General features: G+C 45.8%; 1 long non-coding RNA gene across 1 annotated transcript; it reads right to left on the bottom strand.

Moving 5' to 3' along the window:
- Window positions 1-4521: 4521 nt before the first annotated feature.
- On the bottom strand, window positions 4522-8538 carry LOC308470184. The gene is made up of 3 exons (XR_013982231.1): window positions 7939-8538; window positions 5428-5547; window positions 4522-4670 (listed from the first exon to the last, which is right to left on the bottom strand). It is a non-coding gene; the product is annotated as an uncharacterized lncRNA (long non-coding RNA).
- Window positions 8539-8916: the final 378 nt, after the last annotated feature.

The following is an 8916-nucleotide window of genomic DNA, read 5'->3' as shown; positions in this document are numbered from 1 at the left end:
CGGAGGATCTTATGGTCTTCAAATAAAAACATCTTGGAGATACCAGGCCACAGGGAGGTTAGGCTGGCCTCAACCAGAGCCAGGGCTTTTTCGGCTGTGGCCCCGATCTGGTGGAACGCTCTGTCACAAGAGACTAGGGCCCTGCGGGACTTGACATCTTTCTGCAGGGCCTGAAAGACAGAGCTGTTTCACCAAGCCTTTGGCCAAGGCACACTCTCTCCTTCTGTAATCCTCATAGAACTCTAGCCCAATGGTTGCCATTAATTTCACTCTGAATTGATTTTAGAATGAATTGATTTTAGAATGTACCCATATTTTTCGCCCCATAGGGTGCAACTAGTTTTTGGGGGGGAATAAAGGGGGGGAAATTACTTCCCCCCCAGGCATAGGGCTGGGGAAGCCCAAGCTTCCCCCGACCCCAGCCCCCAGAACAGGCAGCTCTCCGCAAGCCATGGGAGCCCGGAGCGAAGTTGCGCCAGGCTCCCATGGCTTGCGGAGAGCTGCGTGAAGCCCGAAGCCTGGGGTGCGCTGAGCTCAAGCCCTGGGTTTTGGGATGCAGGCTGCTATCCGCAAGCCTAGGGAGCCTGGCGGGAACTCCCGCGGGCTCCCCAGGCTAGCGGATAGCTTCCTGAAGCCTGGAGAGTGAGAGGGGTCGGTGAGCACCAACCCCTCTCGCTCTCCAGGCTTCAGTGAAAGCCTGCATTCACCCCATAGGACACACACACATTTCCCCTTCATTTTTGGAGGGGGAAAAGTGCGTCCTATAGGGTGAAAAATACGGTATTTCAATTAATTGATTGTGATTTTATGTAAACTGTGTTTTTTTTACTTTTGTTAGCCGCTCTGAGCCCGGCTTCGGCTGGGGAGGGCAGGATAAAAATAAAATGTTGTTGTTGTTGATGTTGTTGTTTTTGTTGTTATTTAGTCCAACCCCTTGCAATGCGAGAATCTCAGTTAAAGCATCCATGACAGATGGCCGCCCAGCTGTTCTTCTCCTGAAAAATGATACGCAACATCTCCTCTCCCACCCTGTACTGTACATCTTTCCTTTCCTTTTTTTTTTACTTGTTTCTTTATTTAAAAATATATTGCGTAACATAATAAACAAATCTGTAAGGGGTTTACATGAAAGAGGAATAAACGTGAAGGAGCATCTGCAGAAGGTCCTTAGGTTCATTTTCCAGCTTCTCCAGGTAAAGTTGAGAGAGATTCCTGCCTGTCATTCACTGCAGAGAATACCGAGATAGCCGAACCAATGATCTAACTCAGTATAAGGCACCTTCCTATATTCCAGCACTGAGCAGATCATTTGCTGCTGTGTTCTTTCATTTTATATCCCTGGATAGAAAAGACTTCCAGTTCAGATGCTTGCTTTCAATGAGTTGGAAGGTAAAGAATTGTGACGGAGGGGGCAGAGCTAGGTGTGCATCCATATTGGCCCCCACCGCATCTAGGCGATTGTGGTCAGGGCTTTTTTTTTTTCGGCCGGAACTTTCCGGAACTCAGTTCCAGCACCTCTCAGGTGGGCGCCATTGCCATTATAAGAGAACAAGGGAGGGGTTCATGGTGAGTTCCGGCATCTCCTTTTCTAGAAAAATAGCACTGATTGTGGTTACTGTTGTGCAGAATGTGGTAACTAGGGCTTTTTTCAGTGGTACCTTGGGTTACGACCTTAATTCATTCTGGAGGCCCGTTCTTAACCTAAAACTGTTCTTAACCTGAGGTACCACTTTAGCTCATGGGGCCTCCCGCTGCCGTGGTGCCGCTGGAACACGATTTCTGCTCTCATCCTGAAGCAAAGTTCTTAACCTGAGGTACTATTTCTGGGTTAGCGGAGTCTGTAACCTGAAGCGTCTGTAACCTGAAGCGTCTGTAACCTGAGGTACCACTGTATATTTCATAGAATCATAGAGGTGGAAGGGACCATGAGGGACATCTAGTCTGACACCCTGCAATGCAGGAATCTTTCACCCAGTTTGGGGCTTGAACCCACAACCCTGAGATTAAGACCCTGAGATTAAGAGTCTCATTCTCTACCAACTGAGCTATCAACTACCAGCTAAACATCGTGATATACCAATCTATCACGATCTCTGAAATATGGATGGAGCTATGTAGAGACACTGAGATCCAGGGCCAGGGGCCTTCTGGTGGTTCCCTCACCGCAAGAAGCGAGGTTACGGGGAACCAGGCAGAGGGCCTTCTCGGTAGTGGCGCCTGCCCTGTGGATCGGCCTCCCACCAGATGTCAAGGAGATAAACAACTATCTGACTTTTAGAAGACATTTGAAGACAACCCGGTTTAGGGAAGTTTTTTATGTTTAATGCTGTATTGTGTTTTTAATATACGATTGGGAGCTGCCCAGAGTGGCTGGGGAAACCCAGAAATAGGCGGGGTATAAATAAATTATTATTATTATTATTGGCTAGCTTCATGGCTTTTACTGCATCGTGATTTTTGCCAGCACCTGCTTTTATGATGCACTGCAGCAATCGATAGAAACATTGGCTGACTTCATGGGTTTTCCCACATTGTGTTTTTTGCATAGCACTTGCACACTGATTTGTGATATGTTATTGCCAGGACAAAAATGATGAAATCACAATATCACGATACAGCCTTCAAACCAGTTTTGGATGATATATTGGATGATATATGATGTATTTGCCATGTATTGGATACTGTTTGAGATGTAATTGGTGGTGCAGAAAAATAATTGTCCCGGGTGTATTTGATCCATTTTATGAAACTTGGTTTGGTTTTATTTGGTTAAAGAAAGTTACTTAAAGTGTGGGGGCGTGGGGCGGGAGTACTGCCTATTCCCACATTGTAAACCTTCAGGGAAGCAGCTTAGAATGCTATTACCAACATTGGGGGCATGCATGTAAGGAGGACAGCAGTGGGGAAGGAAAGGGTTAAGCCTCCTTTCCCCGCACACTGCATTCCCAATGAGATCCTACAAACCCCATGACAAACTGGGTGTTCTAATAATGTGTGTTTAGCATCACATTTACTTTGGCCATGAGACCAAATATATAGCTTGTAGAGGAATGGGACCAGTTTGTAAAGAGTCTCGCTGTGCTTCATTTAAATGTATCTCTTCTTCTCCAGTAGTTTCATCTGAGAAAATCAAGTCTGCAAGCTGGCAGCGGAAACTGTTTGCAGATAGCATGGGTTGACTGGACTCGGTCGTGCCACAATCCCGTCAACTATTTTTAAATTGAAGGGCATGTGTTCAGCGACAGTCTCTCTCTTTTTTTCCTATATCTGTAGGTCAGGGGCAAAGGGAAGCAGGTAGCACTGTGGGTTAAACTACAGAGCCTAGGGCTTGCCGATCAGAAGGTTGGCGGTTTGAATCCCCCGACAGGGTGAGCTCCCGTTGCTTGGTCCCTGCTCCTGCCAACCTAGCAGTTCGAAGGCACGAAGTGCAAGTAGATAAATAGGTACCGCTCCGGCGGAAAGGTAAACGGTGTTTCTGTGCGCTGCTCTGGTTCGCCAGAAGCGGCTTAGTCATGCTGGCCACATGACCTGGAAGCTGTACGCCGGCTCCCTCGGCCAATAAATCGAGATGAGCGCCGCAACCCCAGAGTCGTCCGCGACTGGACCTAATGGTTAGGGGTCCCTTTACCCTTTACCTAGGTCAGGGGCAAGGTAACCCAGTGCTTAATTTGCTGGTCTGCACATCTGCAATTTGCAACCCCTAAAGGGAACCAAGATCACACTGTGACTGCACGTTGGAAGCAGAAACTGGCTGTGGGCAGAATTGATTGGCTGGAATCTGTCACGCCACAAATCAGCCTATTCTTCCGCATTCCCTGATGCAGCTTGGCTTAAGGGGGGGTCACAGATTCCAAGTGGGCTAGAATTACTCTTCCAGTTTCCACATCAACGTGGCCACCCAATAGACCAAGAGAGGACTTTGCTCCCAGTGTTTGCATTCTCCCTGTTTCCCTGCCCGTGGTGGCAAATGGAAATCTCAAATAAAGAAAGGGCCACATGCTTAGCTATAGAAGGGAGGGACCATGGAGTCATCTGGTCCAAACCTCTGCAATGCAGGGTTATTTTGCACAACGTCAGGCTCAAACCCATGACCTTGAGATTAAGAGTCTCATGCTCTACCAACTGAGCTATCCCAGAGAATAAAAGCATAAAAAGAAGAGCACTGCCAAATTGGACCACGGGCCTCTCAGGTCCAGCCATTCTTCTCCTTACAGTGCCAACCATAGGTCTAAAGGCAGCCCACATGACCACAGAAACATTCTTCCACTCATGATCCTCAGCAGCTCATATTTGCCTCTGGCCCTTTAAGTAGCATGTGGCCGTGGTGAATAGCGGCCGCTGGATTTGTTTAAAGCTGCCTAGGTTTGTGGCCCTCACAGTGTCCATGGGAGATGGCGTGACTGACGGCTGAACAAACACTCACTTTTTCGGTATCTGTTAATTAACTGAAAGACTTCTGGTCGCTTCGACCCCTCTTTGTTCTTCTCTCAACGTCACACAAAGAACTAAGACACGCAACACTGCCATCTATTATTGCTGAGTGCAATAATCTTTATCGGAGCAACAGGAGAATGTGTACAGTTTGCCAGTGCGCTTGTCAAAATTCCATTGGTCACACCTGTCGTCATCCACATTCGTGCAGCCCATGACCTTCTGCCACAGCTGGAAACCTGGAGTGGTGGGAAGAGGCACGGGGAGAAAGGAAAGCGTTTTGATTCGTGTTGTTATTCATGTTCTGCTTGAGGTGAAACAGGAACGTGCCGCCACCCCGCCCTGCTGCCCACGACACACTAGCCGCTGCTTCTCCACTGGCGGTGGAGGGGGGTGAGTGGCGGAGGTGAGGCAGGCACCACCTCTTGGACTTCTTCCACCATTCAAGGTGGGTGCCTCACCTTCGTTCGTCAGTAGACTAGGCCTAGCTGTGAGTCCCGACCTATCTAAAGCCACCCAGGGGCTTGATGCCCCAGTGGCAGCTGTATTCATATCTGAAGGCGCATCTCCACCCCCATTGTTCTACCTAGACACTGAGGTCCAGCGCCAAGGGCCTTCTGGAGGTTCCCTCACTGCAAGAAGCCAAGTTACAGGGAACCCGGCAGAGGGCCTTCTTGGTAGTGGCACACACCCTGTGGAACGCCCTCCCACCAGATGTCAAAGAGAACAACAACTACCAGACTTTTAGAAGACATCTGACGGCAGCCCTGTTTAGGGAAGCTTTTAATGTTTGATGCATTACTGTATTTTAATATTTTGCTGAAAGCCGCCCAGAGTGGCTGGGGAAGCCCAGCCAGATGGGCGGGATATAAATTGTTGTTGTTGTTATAATCCACAGGCCAACACAATATGACTTTCCCCAAAAGCAATGCTCTTGAAATAAGTGCTAGCTTGCAAGGAAAAGGTCAAGGTTGCTAAGAAGACAAGACACCTTACCTTTGTAGACTTTCAAGATTATGCAGGTCATTTTGTTCTTTATGGCAGCGCATCTTCTCCCTAACGGCATGCATGGTATCCACGGCCTCATGGTAGCACACTGTCGGCACACAACAGCATCTGTCGTTAAGAAAGAGCATTAAAAATAATAATGCGGTTGCTCCTAGGATCCACATTAGCAAGTGTCTCCAGATCAAGTTTATCTAGATGCTGGATAGTGAAAAGAGATATTATCCTCCTCCTCCTTTTCTCCTTAACCCAGCAATGCTCATGAAAATGGAGCTATATCATGACACGGTGCTGTTCGCATTGCTATGTCATGACATAGTGCCGTGTGCAAGGATGTGACAGGCACTGTAGTATAACTGTTTTGGTCCTCTGGAATGAGGAGGCGGGTGGCGCTGTGGTCTAAACCACTGAGCCTCTTGGACTTGCTGATCAGAAGGTCAGCAGTTTGAATCCCTGTGACGGGGTGACCTCCCGTTGCTCTGTCCCAGCTCCTGCCAACCTAGCAGCTCAAAAGCACACCAGTGCAAGTAGATAAATAGGTACTGCTGTGGCGGGAAGGTAAACGGCGTTTCTGTGAGCTCTGGTTTCCATCACGGTGTCCCATTGCTCCAGAAGCGGTTTAGTCATGCTGGCTGCATGACCCGGAAAGCCGTCTGTGGACAAACGCCAGCTCCCTCAGCCTGAAAGTGAGATGAGTGCCACAACCCCATAGTCGCCTTTGACTGGACTTAACCATCCAGGGGTCCTTTACCTTTTTATATATATAACTGCTTTAGCTCCTCAGGAATGAGTAACAATGGCTCCCAAAGACAGTGTTAAATAGCATTAACGATCCAATGCTAAAGCATTTTAAAACATAATCCAAAAAGCAACTCAGTTTGTGTATACGGACATTAGAACATTCTCAGGACTTCGTAAAACAAACCATTACAATATATCAGACAAATATGTAATCAATATGCCCAAGCAATTGCATATTCTTAGAGTGCTCATTCTCCCTCCCCCCTTTCAGAGTTAACCTTTCAGATGACTTGCTGTTTATTTCCTAAAACGTTTTCATATCACCAAGGCAATGTGCAGCAATTATACCAGTACAGTGGTACCTCGGGTTAAGTACTTAATTCGTTCCGGAGGTCCGTTCTTAACCTCCTGAAGCACCACTTTAGCTAATGGGGCCTCCTGCTGCTGCCGCACCGCCGGAGCCTGATTTCTGTTCTTATCCTGAAGCAAAGTTCTTAACCTGAAGCACTATTTCTAGGTTAGCGGAGTGTGTAACCTGAAGCGTATGTAACCTGAAGCGCATGTAACCCGAGGTACCACTGTATACCAGTACAATAAAATACAAAGTGCCATACAAACTGTCTACAATAATAATAATAATAATAACAATAATAATAATAATTTTTATTTATCCCCCGCCCTCCCCAGCCAAGCCCAGGCTCAGAGCAGCTTACAAGCAATAATAAAAACAAGTTGAATGATTACAACTTAAAAACAACATTAAAAAACAACATTAAAATATTGAAACATTAAAATATTAAAATGTAGCCTCATCGCAGGAGGAGAAGGAAAAGATAAAAGAAAGAGATACGGACTGAAATGACTGGTAGCCTTAAGAAAACTGAGTTCTGACAGCGATTTGTCTTTCCCAAGTTCAAAAGCATTTTGAATGTGTAGTTGTCCTCATGATATCATGGGCTGCATGAAAGTGACGATTTACAGAAAGGCGGCTGATGGCGAAGATTCTGAGTAAGTGTACGTTTGTATTGTTCACAGATATTGCAATATCACCTGGGACCAAGTGGCAAAGCTATCTGATCTAATTCTACAATTAAAAACAATAAATTACCTTGTAATTTACCTTGAGGGGGAGAAGCAAATTGGGGGTTTGTCTTGTAGCTCATACATTTGAAACACATGGCTTCCCTCAATGACTCCTGGGAACTGGAGTTTGTTAAGAGTGCGGAGAATCGAAAAACTGTAAGGGGTAAATTAGAGGGCCCAAGAATCCTTTGGGGAAGCCATGTGTTTTAAATACACTTTAAATGTATGTGACGGATAGGGGAAAGGGTAGTGGGATATGATGCCCAGACCAGTGGCACCGCATGTATTATTATTATTATTATTATTATTATTATTATTATTATATTAGTGCTTTTTTCTAAAAAAATGTTTGGGGTACTCTCACTTTCCTACTCATATTGAACTATTGCCCCTCAATGAGGCCAAACTTATATTCACAAAATGTTTTGGGGCATTTTTGTTGTTGTTCTTTAGTTGTTTAGTCGTGTCCGACTCTTCGTGACCCCATGGACCAGAACACGCCAGGCACTCCTGTCTTCCACTGCCTCCCGCAGTTTGGTCAAACTCATGCTGGTAGCTTTGAGAACACTGTCCAACCATCTCGTCCTCTGTCGCCCCCTTCTCCTTGTGCCCTCAATCTTTCCCAACATCAGGATATGCGTACCCCTAATTATTATTATTACTAGTTGTTGGGCTTACCTCCTGCTACGAAGCAGAGAAAAATGCAAGATGCAAGTAGCCAAATGTGAGCCATGCCTAGCCACAGTGATCCTCGAGCAACAACAGTGTCCTCTTAGATGGAACTAACAAAGAGAAAGTGACTTCTCATTTGTGGGCAGTCTGGTTTTTATCCCAACCATAGAACACATCTACACTCCAGAGATTAGCCTTCGCTTCTGAAGGTGGATTGAACACATGGGATCACTGATTACCATTTTAATGTTTGGATCTTAGGTGAGATAATGTTTTATTTTTAAAAAAATTATATCCCATCCATCTGGCCGGGTTTCCGCAGCCACTCTGGGCAGCTTACAACACATACAGAAACGCAACAAAACATTAAACATTAAAAAACAAAATATCCTACACAAGCAACAAACCAACCAATAAATCAATAGAAATCAGTAACAACAACAATAAAGAGTTTACAGTTACACCCAAGTTAAAATAACCACCAACTCCAGCTAAACATTTAACCAACACCAGCCCAACAAAAACAAAACAAAGGAATTAAAATTAGATACTCTGGAATTTTTTTGATCTCCTTTATCCTAGAGTGGGATGAGTATGCACACCATGGGCAGCAATAACTTAGCAAAGTACGTTCAATTCTCTGAAAAAACGAACGCACCCATATATTCTACGCCTACGTGTCCTAGCCCTGGATTCTGTAGCTCCTGCCATTGCAGCTTTCTGCCTACCAATCATTCTGTTCTCATAATTTCTGCTCCAGAAATATCCCACTTTTATTAAACAAAAAAATGCTTGCCGTGCCTTCTCTCCTGCACTCTAAGCTTTTAACAGGATGAAATTGACAGAGATATTAAGGAGCTTCTGTTTTGAAACTGTTGCTTACTGTGGTGTTCTTCCACTTTGGGTCATTGCCAGAACTGCAACTCCCATCATCGCTGACCATTGGCTAAAATGGCTGGGGATGATGGGAATTGTAGTCCAACA

This window comes from Podarcis pityusensis (genome assembly GCF_964106645.2).
Source record: "Podarcis pityusensis genome assembly, chromosome: 2".
NCBI lineage: Eukaryota > Metazoa > Chordata > Lepidosauria > Squamata > Lacertidae > Podarcis > Podarcis pityusensis.
The sequence above is the reverse complement of the archived record's forward strand: the minus strand, read 5'-3'. Positions and strand labels throughout refer to the sequence as shown.